The sequence below is a fragment of the Sminthopsis crassicaudata genome, chromosome 2 (genome assembly GCF_048593235.1).
Source record: "Sminthopsis crassicaudata isolate SCR6 chromosome 2, ASM4859323v1, whole genome shotgun sequence".
In the NCBI taxonomy this organism is placed as follows: Eukaryota; Metazoa; Chordata; class Mammalia; order Dasyuromorphia; family Dasyuridae; genus Sminthopsis; species Sminthopsis crassicaudata.
The window spans coordinates 658,660,467-658,672,443 of NC_133618.1; the positions used below are offsets into that span (position 1 = coordinate 658,660,467).

Sequence of the window (11,977 nt, forward strand, 5' to 3'; positions counted from 1 at the left end):
TTTTATCATTGTTTTCCAAAGCAATCATAGCTCCCCCAGCAGTGGTATAGTGTGCCTGTTTCTATACAACCTTCTCACCATTGATCTTTAACATTTAAAAGCATCTTTGTCAATCTAGTGAGCATAAAGATGGTTTTAATTTGCATTTCTCTGATCATTAGAGAATTCAATCTTCAACTTAACTATTGGCAATTAGATTTTTTTGGACTGTGTGCTAAGGTCTGAGATAAAAGGGAAAATGAAAAAAGAGAACAAGGTCATGATTGCCTTCACTGGACTGTGGCCATTCTTGGTCTCCTTCTATATCCTGTTATATCTTTTCCCAGGTTCCAGTCTGAGCTTTGGGAGGACAAGGGAAACTAGAAAAGAAAGGGTAGAATACAAGATTTTGGGGGGTTATATAGGCTTAGTAGAGAAGAGAATTAGGATATACCAAAATAGAAATGGAACTCCAAGATCCAATGGAAATGATTGAACCCAACTAGAAAAAAGGACAAGGCCATGGACATTCTATGCAAATGAGTTCTTTGTTTAAGAACTAGCAGGTCAGAATTGTTTTCCAGGAGGTCATTTCTCTATCTTTCTCAACAATATTTGTGTAAAGACAATTCCAATAAAGTTGTGATGTGCCATCACATGCACAGAAAGAGCTATGGAGACTGAATGAAGGCTGAAACATAATTTTTTCACTTTTTTCTTTTTTCTTTCTTGTGATTTTTTTCCTTCTGTACTGATTCTTCTTTCACAAAATAACTAATATATAAATATGTTTAACATGATTGTACATGTATATCCTATATAAGATTATTGGTGTCTTGGAAAGGGGAGAAAGAGAAGGAAGAGAGGAAGAAAAATGTGGAACTCAAAATCTTATAAAAATGAATGTTAAAATCTATCTTTATATGTAATTGAAAAAAAAATACTATTAAGTGAAAAAAACAAACAATGCTTTTGTAAGGAAGGAAGCTAGATGCCCAGGCAGCTAATGTCAATAAATTTAGGCCAGACTTTTGAGTTTGAATCCTGCCTTCCTCCACACCCCCCCCAAAAAAAAAAATTAAGAGAAAATGCAATCTATTCAGTTTCCATTTTAGAAGAGTTTGCTCTTTGGTAATGCTTCATTTCCCTTTTTGAGTTTCAGCAAAAACTCAGCAAAACAAGAAACAGTTAACACCTCAGTAGCTAACAAACACTGGGTGGCAAGAAGAAGGTGTTATACTCCAGACCCCATGCTGAGTGGCCTACCTTTGATGATCCCCACCTTTCCTCCTCATCTCCCCCCATTAAAGGTAAGAGGAAATTTTCACTTATTGGGAAGTGAAAACACAAGTTCTTCTAACTTAGTGATGAGAGAGAATTTAAAGCAGTGAGGAGCCTAAGAAGTTACCTCAGTCCAACCTCCTCATTTCAACAAGTCTGAAAGAGGAGAAATTAATTACTCTGGTCATGTATGAGATAAATGGCAGAGTCAGGATTGAAGCCCAAATATGCTCATTCAGGACCTAGTCCTCTCCCTCAACTCTACCCTGTACCCCTTCACTAAATACAATCAGGTAAAGATTCCTAGGAACTCCTGATGGCTCTTCTCTTGTTCAATCAATCATTCACCTAGCATTTATTAAATGCCTGCTGTATACTAGACATTAAAAATCCCTTCTCTCATTCAGTCATTCACCTAGCATTTATTAAGTGCCGACTATGCGCCAGGCATTAAAGCAAATTCAAAAATGAAATAATTTTTGCTCTCAAGGAACTTACATTTTATTAGGGAGAAGCAACATATACACAGAGAAGTCAATGTAACATTTATTCAAAATAAATATTAAATAATTTCTAAGGGGAATGCATGAGAAACTAGAAGGATTAAGAAAGGCTTCATCTAAGCTGTAGCACTTGGGTACTTATCTAGTCCGTGAGAGGCTTTCTGCCTTGGAGATTGGTCAGAGAGATCATAATAAAGAAACAAGGAGTACCCACTAGTCTCTTATCCTGACCCATATCAAAATTTTGTCTCATCAATCTTCTCTCCTAATTCATATGGTGGGTATAATGGCTTAAGTGTAATCCATCATGGATTCAAGGAATTGGACCCTGGAACCTTGGGTGGCTTTTTAGTGTTTGAATTTTGACTTTGGTGTTCATATTGTAAGATCATAGAATTTTGATTCAGAGCTAAAAGCAGCAGGTTGATGACAAATGGTCAGAATGACAAATGGAGTTGGAAAGAACTGCGTTTGACTCCTACCTCAGACAGGTGTGTGATCACACTGACTAGCAGAATCACCCTGGCAAGTCACATAATTTCACTCACTTTGAATTTCCTCATCTGCAAAATGGGATTAATATAAGTACTTACCTCTCAGGGTTGTACTGAGGGTCAAATGAGATAATCTATGCAAGCTGTGTAAATGTTAACTCTTATGATTAACTAACCCAAACTCTTAGTTTTATAGATTAGGCACCTAAGACTCAGAAATTAAGGGATTTGCCCAAAATACCAAGGAAGGAAGGAAACAAGTGCCTATTACATGCCAGGCACCATGTTTATACTTTACAAATATTATTCCACAACAACCCTGAGATGTAGGGTACTCTTATTCCCATTTAACAGTTAGAGAAACTGAGTCAGCAGTTAAGTGACTTCCCCAGAGTCTCACAGTCAAGCATCTGATGCAGGATTTTAATTTCGGTCTTCCAGAGTGCTAAGGATGAAAGCAAAGTCCTCTGCTTCCAAACAGGGCTTTCTGTGGAAGGATGATCAGAAGGATTTGTAAGGATTTCATTCTTTATCTCCTTCCCCTTTCTGCCCCTCAGAAGGAAAAACTACTGAAAGACTTGCCACATTTGGAAGGATCTGCCTGGGTCATATTTCTCTGTACGCTCCAGAAGATTAGCCTGGGAAGGTGGAGTTTTCACTTGAGACATTCTAAGTGTCTGATACATAAAGCCAGGCCGTGAAGCTTCCTCTTCTCCACCACATGTCCTGTAAATCTCCCCCTCAGCTTGGATGAATTTTATGTCTTGACTGCCTATAAAGCACCACTGCCTCTGTTACCAATTACCACTGATCCCACACTAAATATTGCAGAAACATTTAGTCCAGTATCGCTAACTGCTGTCATTCCTCTCAGACAGATCCATTCAGTCTCCAATACAGTTCTGTCTGGGCTCCATCCTCAGTCCCAACAGTACAATAGGGTCTAGGAAGGAAAAAAAAAACCCACCTAGAAGAGCATGATTGCCATTCAACAGACATTCTTCCAGTCCTCGCCTTAATTACTGAATGGGTGCTGCCTCAGTCAAACTGAGGCCTGTTGAAGACCTTAACTTAAAAAGGCCCAGGTCTCCCATTGCATCCAGGGCCATCTCTGGTCTCGTCTTGATCTATATCTGGCGACTGACATTAATGCATTATTGGTGGAGGTGTGAGATGATCCAACCATTCTGGAGAGCAGTTTGGAGCTATGCCCAAAGGGCTATAAAACTATGCATACCCTTTGACCCAACAGTGCCATTACTGTGTCTGTATCTCAAGGAAATCATAAATGAGGGAAAAGGACCCACATATGCAAAAATGTTTGTGGCAGCTCTTTTTGTGGTAGCCAAGAATTGGAAAATGAGTAGATGTCTATCAGTTGGGGAATGGTTGAACAAGTTGTGATATATGAAGGGAATGGAATATTATTGTTCTATAAAAAATGATGAACAAGCTGATTTTAGAGAGGCCTGGAAAGATTTGCATGATGCTGAGCAAAATGAGCAGAGCCAGGACTACATTGTACACAGTAACAGCAAGAATGTGTGATGATCAACTATGAAAGACTTGGTTCTTCTCAGAGCTTCAGTGATCCAAGCAAGCCCAATAGACTTTGGATAGAAAATGCTACCCACTTTCAGAAAAAGAATTATGGAGACTGAATGTAAATCAACACATACTATGTTCACTTATTTTTTCTATTTTTTTCTCTTCCGTGTTTTTTCTCTTTTGTTCTGATTTTTCTCTCCCAATATAATTCATAAAGCAATGTATATTTAAAAAAAATAAACAAATTATATTTGGTCATTGGACTCAGGTGACTCTGGAGGGGAAAGTGAGGCAGGTGACCTTGCACAGCCCTCCCTCACTTAAATCCAGCTCATTTGCATGGCTTGGCATCACTTCCCTGAAGTTGTGGTCCTCTTCAAGAACAAAGGACAAACAACAATGACCTCCAGTACCTACTATGTGCCAGTACTAAGGATACAAAGATAAAATACAGTGGCTTATGTTTTAAATAAAAAGAAAAACACACATTACAGTAACTGACCTCAAGGAGCTTGCAATCTAATGACAGCAGCAAAGTGCAATGGAGGGATTTCTGCAGTCTCAGTCAGGAGGGATATGTGTTTGAATCCCACCTCTTTCATTTATGACTTGTGTGATCATTTAACATTCTCAGTTTTCTCATCCATCAAATGAGGATACTTACCTCATAGTGATGGGAGTTGAGATCCCTTTAAGATTCCTTTCTGATTCCCCAACCCCCACAGCTGACCTTTAATTTACAAATCCTGGTCACCAAGCTGTCCCATTCCCCCACCGGATCTGAACTAACTTGAGTTTTCCTAACCTCCACAGTTTAAACCTGTTGAATTCTATTCAACGCTGACCCTGGCTGAAAGCCTGACAGGAACTTGGGGCATTGCCCACAAGCCTCTTTTAGGTATAGAAAGAGCCAAACTGGAGCTCTCTCTTGGGAGGAGCCCTCCCCCCCAAAACATAGTATCCTTCCAGCCATATAAGGATTCCTGCCCGCCCAGTGACGCCCTGGCGTCTTTCTACCTTAAACTTTACTTCTAAATTTCTACAATAAACCTTTTTATCAATCTAGGTTTTTGGGCCTGTAAATTCATTTACAGGGGACACTGTGCCGTAATGGGACTAAATTTGCACCAAATAAAACAGGGTTCCTCCTTTCCTATCTCTCATCAATAGGGTGATTGTGGGGGTCAAATGACATAATGTTTGTAAAACTGCTTTGCAAACCTTAACATATAATATAAAAGTCCATTATTATTATTGGGCAACTGGGTAGCACAGTAGCAATAGGTAGCACTGGGCTTGGAATTAGTGAGGTTCAAATCTGACCTCAGACACATTTGCTGTGTGACCTTGAACAAGTCACTTAACTCTAACTCAGTTTCCTCACCTGTAACTTTTGTTGGGGAAGGAAATGACAGGCTATCCAAGTCTCTTTACCGAGAAAACCATGGGATCACGAGGACTTGTATACATCTGGACAAATATGATCTTAGGCAAATAACTTTATCTCTTAGTGTCCCAAACAACTCTGCAGGTAAAAGAACAGGTGATGATCTTTATTGTAGAGGAATTTTTCTCACTAGAAACCTCCTACATCGATGAAATCATGGGGTCTATTTTTTTTTTTTTTTTTTTTTTTGGCTGAGGCAATCAGGGTTAAGTGACTTGCCCAGGGTGACACAACTAGTATGTGTTAAGTATCTGAGACCAGATTTGAACTCAGGTCCTCCTGACTTCAGGGCTGGTACCCTATCCATCACCTAGCTGCCCTGTGTCAAATTTTTTTTTTTTTAATTATATATATATATATATATATATATATATATATATATATATATATATATATATATATATATATATATATATATATTTTATAATATTATCCCTTGTATTCATTTTTCCAAATTACCCCCCCTCCCTCTATTCCCTCCCCCCGACGACAGGCAATACCATACATTTTACATGTGTTACAATATAGTCTAGGTACAATACATGTGTGTGAATATCATTTTCTTGTTGCACAATAAACATTAGAATCCGAAGGTACATGTAACCTGGGCAGACAGATATTAGTGCTAACAATTTACATTCACTTCCCAGTGTTTCTTCTCTGGGTGTAGCTACCTCTGTCCATCATTGATCAACTGGAAGTGAGTTGGATCTTCTTTATGTTGAAGATTTCCACTTCCATCAGAATACATCCTCATACAGTATTGTTGTTGAAGTGTACAGCGATCTTCTGGTTCTGCTCATTTCACTCAGCATCAGTTGATTTAAGTCTCTCCAGGCCTCTCTATATTCCTCCTGCTGGTCATTTCTTACCGAGCAATAATATTCCATAACCTTCATATACCACAATTTACCCAACCATTCTCCAACTGATGGACATCCATTCATCTTCCAGTTTCTAGCTACAACAAATAGAGCTGCCACAAACATTTTGGCACATATATGTTTCTTTCCGCTCTTTAGTATTTCTTTGGGATATAATCCCAGTAGTAGCGCTGCTGGGTCAAAGGGTATGCACAGTTTGATAACTTTTTGGGCATAATTCCAGATTGCTCTCCAGAATGGCTGGATTCTTTCGCAACTCCACCAGCAATGTATTAGTGTCCCAATTTCCCCACATCCCCTCCAACATTTGTCATTATTTGTTCCTGTCATCTTAGCCAATCTGACAGGTGTGTAGTGGTATCTCAGAGTGGTCTTAATTTGCATTTCTCTGATCAGTAGTGATTTGGAACACTCTTTCATGTGAGTGGATATAGTTTCAATTTCTTCCTCTGAGAATTGTCTGTTCATATCCTTTGACCATTTATCAATTGGAGAATGGTTCGGTTTCTTATAAATTATGGTCAGTTCTCTATATATTTTGGAAATGAGACCTTTGTCAGAACCTTTGTTTTTAAAAATATTTTCCCAATTTGTTACTTCCCTTCTAATCTTGTTTGCATTAGTATTATTTGTACAGAAACTTTTTAGTTTGATGTAATCAAAATCTTCTATTTTGTGATCAATAATGATCTCTAGTTCTCCTCTGGTCATAAATTCCTTCCTCCTCCACAAGTCTGAGAGGTAGATTATCCTCTGTTCCTCTAATCTATTTATTATCTCCCTCTTTATGCCTAAATCATGGACCCATTTTGATCTTATCTTGGTATATGGTGTTAAGTGTGGATCCATATCTAATTTCTGCCATACTAATTTCCAGTTTTCCCAACAGTTTTTTCCGAATAATGAATTTTTATCCCTAATGTTGGAATCTTTGGGTTTGTCAAAGATTAGATTGCTATAGATGTACCCTTTTTTGTCCTTTGTATCTAATCTGTTCCACTGATCTACTGGTCTATTTCTTAGCCAATACCAAATGGTTTTGGTGACTGCTGCTATATAATATAGCTTTAGATCAGGTACACTTAGACCACCTTCCTCTGAGTTTTTTTTCATTAGTTCCCTTGCAATTCTTGACCTTTTATTCTTCCATATGAATTTTGTTGTTATTTTTTCTAGGTGGTCAATTTTTTTTTTAAAGGATATGTGCACAAATAAGTATAAGGTAGAATGTGATGGGGACAAAGAAGAATCCAAGACCAAATGCTATAAAAAAAAAAAAAAAAATTGAGGAAGAAGTGATCACTTTCAGGTGGAGAGGAGAGTGATCAAGGAAGACTTCATGGAAGAAATGGCAACTGAGCTAAACCTTGAAGGAAAAGAAGGATTTTCACAGAAGGAGATGTGGGAAGAGTGTATGTTCTGGCATATAATATGCAGAAGCAGGAGAGAGCAAGATAAAATTGTGGAGAAACAAAAATCTTACTTTTGCTGAAATGAAGACAAGTAGAATCAAACCAAATTGGAAAGGTATGTTGGAAGCAGATTGTGGGGGGTCTAAAGTACCAGGAAAAATATATATTTTATTCTTTCTGAGCATAATTGGAGTTAATAAAGGTGTATGACCATGAGGGAACATAGATGTGTCCTTAGGAAGATTGTTTTCATAAGAGGGTAAAGGATGAACCAGAGAAGGAAGAACCTCTGCTCAGAGCTCATGGTCACTGGGCCAGACAAGTTACCAATGAATAGAATTCTGTGTCAAGTGTTCCATTTAGGGTTAAGATGACAATACTGTCCATCCTATAAGCTAAAAGAGCTTTCAAACCATTAAAAGGATGAAAGAGAATCACATTTCCAGAACTCATCATTAGAAAAAAAAAAGTTTAACATTTATTTCAAGAAAGTGAAGGCAGAATACATATAGAAAAGGACTAGGTTTGCTAACATTTATGTTTTTTTGGGGGGAGCCACTGTTATTCAGATGGAGGGGTGGGATTTGGCAGAGTGGAAAGAATAGCTTGAGAACTCCAAGACTTGAATCCTAGTTTCAGCCCTGCCCTCACTTGCTGTGTGGCTTTAGGCAAATCCCTTTACCTATATGGGTCTCCCATTTCTCAGTGATAAAGTATGGACCTTGAGCAAGGTGATAAGAAAGCCCCTCCCAGGGTTAAGATTCAGTGGTTTGGAGACACCGAAGTTTGGAGCTTATCTTGAGTTACAAACTCATAGAGCATAATCCAATCCTTTATCATTGAACCATATAATCTTATTTTTTAACCTACAATAGAAAAAAACTTGTTATTGTTCATCCATGTGAAAAACGTTCCTTAGGGCAATGGGCAAAATGTCTTTTGGCACTGATATAACCCATTCACCTTGGAGATCAGCAGTCTAATCCTAGAGAAGAATATGGTGAATCTGGCTCACCCATGATCTATCATTTCAGTCAAAAGACTTGTCAGTCACTGAGATCTCTTTTCTATTCTAAAGTCTTGGGGAAGCCATCTTAGTAACAATAGGAATGACTCTTTCCTCTAAGTTCATTATTAGCATGTGGTGGAACAGGGCATTCTTCTGTTTTCTACTTCATTATATTTGCACAGATCTCAGTTTGTCTGAGTGCACTCACTTTGAGTGTAGACTACAGCTCATCCACACCCTTCCTTCCTTTGTTCCCATCAACCCCCAAAGATCGTCCCTAGAGGCCTTTCCTGGATTTTCTTATGTTTCTTTGGTCTGTTGCTTTTATTTCATGATCAACCCATTTCCTTTTCTGGTCATCACTTTCTTGGATGCCGTTTTTTATTACCTTTTGGATAATATCCCATGGACTGTTTGAGTCTTTCATACATCTGTCCTTTGAATCAACCACAATGTAGCCCAATCCAACCTACCTTCTTATCCTCAGTGTTGGTACTAGACTTGAAGTTGAATCCTATCTCAGCCAATTGTTGGCTATATAATCTTGGATAAATAACTTTACCTCTGCCTCAATTTCTTCATTTGTAAAATGGGGATAATAATGTCACTTATCTTCTAGGTTTTTATCAGGATCAGATGACATAATATATATAAGGGGCTTTATAAAGCACTAAACTTCATTTTGTTAATCGCAGCTTGGATATTTCAGAGATTATGATATCCTAGGGCTTGCATCACTAAGAAAGCATAAGTGTTGAAAAAAAGATGAGCTTTATGCTGAAAAGCAATTTGAGATTATTAAAAGCCCCATGGGATTTTCCAAGTGCTTTCTTCTTTTTACTCAATTCTGAGCTTAAATTCATTATCCATCTGCAATATCTAGCCCAGGTAAACACACCTAATGAAATCCATGGTGATGGAATGCACTCAATGGTCTGGCTTGCCAACTGCATGCCAGAGGTTAGACAAAAGTCAGTTCTCATCCATTCAATATATAGATTGCTAGGTTAATCTTTTCGAGTAATCGATTAATTAATAAGCATTTTTTAAAAAAAGCATGAACTACATGATAGGTGCTACCTAGGTACTGGCGATACCAAGACCAAAAAAACAAAACAAACAAACAAAAAAAAAAAACACCAAATCTGTTCTTATTCTTAAGAAACTTGTATAATATTGATTAATCAAAGACTTCATTGAGAAGGCCCAGAAATGTCATATGCAGACTGCAATAATAATATTGAAATAATTGGTAATAGAAAGATCACTGGTTCCCAGAAACAGATCTTTCTATGAACCAATTATTCCAATTTCCTCCCCGACTGAGCCTTTTACCAGAGCTGCCAAACGGACTTTTATTTTCTCCACTCACTCTCTGTAGGAGGGGATAATGCATAGTGAAATATCCCCAAAATGAGCAGCTGTAAGAGGAGGATAAGCAAATGACCTGAATCGACCACAAAATGGATAATCAGACAGCTTCTAAACATCAAGCACCGCCTGTGTCTTTCTCCTCCAATAAAGCAATCGATGGGAATATGAAGACTGATTCAAACCACCTTTTTTTTTTTTCGTCCCTGAACCAACAGGCTCACTCTGGCCACATTCTTTCATCCTGGATATAGTAGAATTGTAAATTTCTATAATCATGGAGTTTCCTTTTAAAATAAAGTATTATTTCTTAAGTGCAAATTTGACCATGTGATTCCTTTGTCAATAACAGTGGTTCCCTATTGCTGTTAAGAAAAAAAAAAATATATATATATATATATAAACTCCTTTGTTAGCTTTTAGAGCCTGATATAGTCTACTTTTCTAGCTTCCATAAAAATCACACTATTCTAACATTTAGTATAATGGGCCTTTTCTCTCTTCCTCATCCACCTATCATATCCATGTCTTGTGTTGACTGTCCCTTGTGCCTGAAACGGACTTCTTCCCTACATCAACTTTCCCAATTCACTTCCTCAAAATACAGCTCAAATATTGTAAGGACAGAATCTTAAAAACTTAAGAGCTCTACTCAATGGAATGTCTAACCATGATTCCACAGGACCAATGATGAAGCATGCTGCCCTTCCCTGGAAAAAGAAGTGATGGGCTGAGAGTGTGGATGGGTGACATTTTTGGACAAGATTAATGCAGGAATTTATTTTGTTTTACTTCATTTTTCATATTTATTTCAAGGTTGGTTTGTTTGTTTTTTTTCAATGAGAGGTAAGTAGGAGAAAAAATATTTTTTTTCCATTGAAAAATTGAAAGCCTACCTACCAAAAGAATTTTTGAAAATAAAATTCATCAACTGAGGATCATAACGCTGTATTTTCATTTTGTTGTTGTATGGTTGCATTTTGTTTTCTTTCTCATTTTTTCCCTCTTTGATCTGATTTTTCTTGCATCATGATAATTATGAAAATATATATAGAAGAAGTGCACATGTTTAATATATATTGCATTACTTGCCATCTAGGGGAAGGGAGTGAGGGGAAGGAAAAGAGAAAAAAAATTGGAGCACAAGATTTTGCAAGGATGAATGTTGAAAATTGTCTATGCATATGCTTTAATAAAAAATAAGAAAGTTATTCCCAAATAATCAACATTGAGAGGCTCAGGCAAGGAGGCCAAAGGTTCTTGAAGGATTTGATAGATTCTGATGATTTAGAAGGCATTTGAATGTACATAGATATTATCAGAAAACATACAGAAATGCTCACCATTTTTCTTTATTTTTCGGGGTCAAGTCACTTATCTCCCTGAACTTTGATTGCCTTATCTACAAAATAAGGCATGTAGACCAAATGGCCTTTGTGGTTCCTTTCTAGCTCTATGATCTTGTATGATCTATTAAAAACCATAATAATAAACCAAGTAGGGAGCTGATAATCATTGGAAAATAATCAACATTATGAAGATCAGGGCAGCTAGGTGGTACAATAGATAGAACACCAGGCCTGGAGGCAGGGAGACTCATCTTCCTGAGTTTTAATCTGGCCTCATTCACAGCTAGTAAGCTGTGAGACCCTGGGCAAGTAACTTAGCCCTTTATGCCTCAGTTTCCTCATCTGTAAAATAAGCTGCAGAAGGAAATGTTATATCCCTCCAGAATCTCTGCCAAGAAAATCCCAAGTGGGATTACAAAGAAACAGATATAACTGAAAAACAAGTGAACAACAACATAAAAATCAGGACTAAATAATAGTTGAAAAGACCCCCATTTACGAGTGGTAGTTTTAGACTTCCAAATGGTTATGAACAATGTGTGTTTGCATATGACCACATGTGTGTTTGTGAATAGGTGGGTGAATGCATGTGAATGTGTATATTGTGAGTGGGAGCATGAGTGCCTGTGGGAGAGTGTTGTATACATGTAAGTGTGTAAGGGTGTGTTTGGGGTCAAGATGGAGTGAGAGGGAAAGCAGC

The 11,977-nt window shown here is 37.6% G+C and overlaps 1 long non-coding RNA gene across 1 annotated transcript; it reads left to right on the plus strand.

The window, feature by feature from the left end:
• The first annotated feature begins 1,166 nt into the window (after positions 1 to 1,166).
• Positions 1,167 to 10,242, plus strand: LOC141558959 (uncharacterized). The gene is made up of 3 exons (XR_012487189.1): positions 1,167 to 1,289; positions 7,313 to 7,663; positions 9,939 to 10,242. It is a non-coding gene; the product is annotated as an uncharacterized LOC141558959 (long non-coding RNA).
• Positions 10,243 to 11,977: the final 1,735 nt, after the last annotated feature.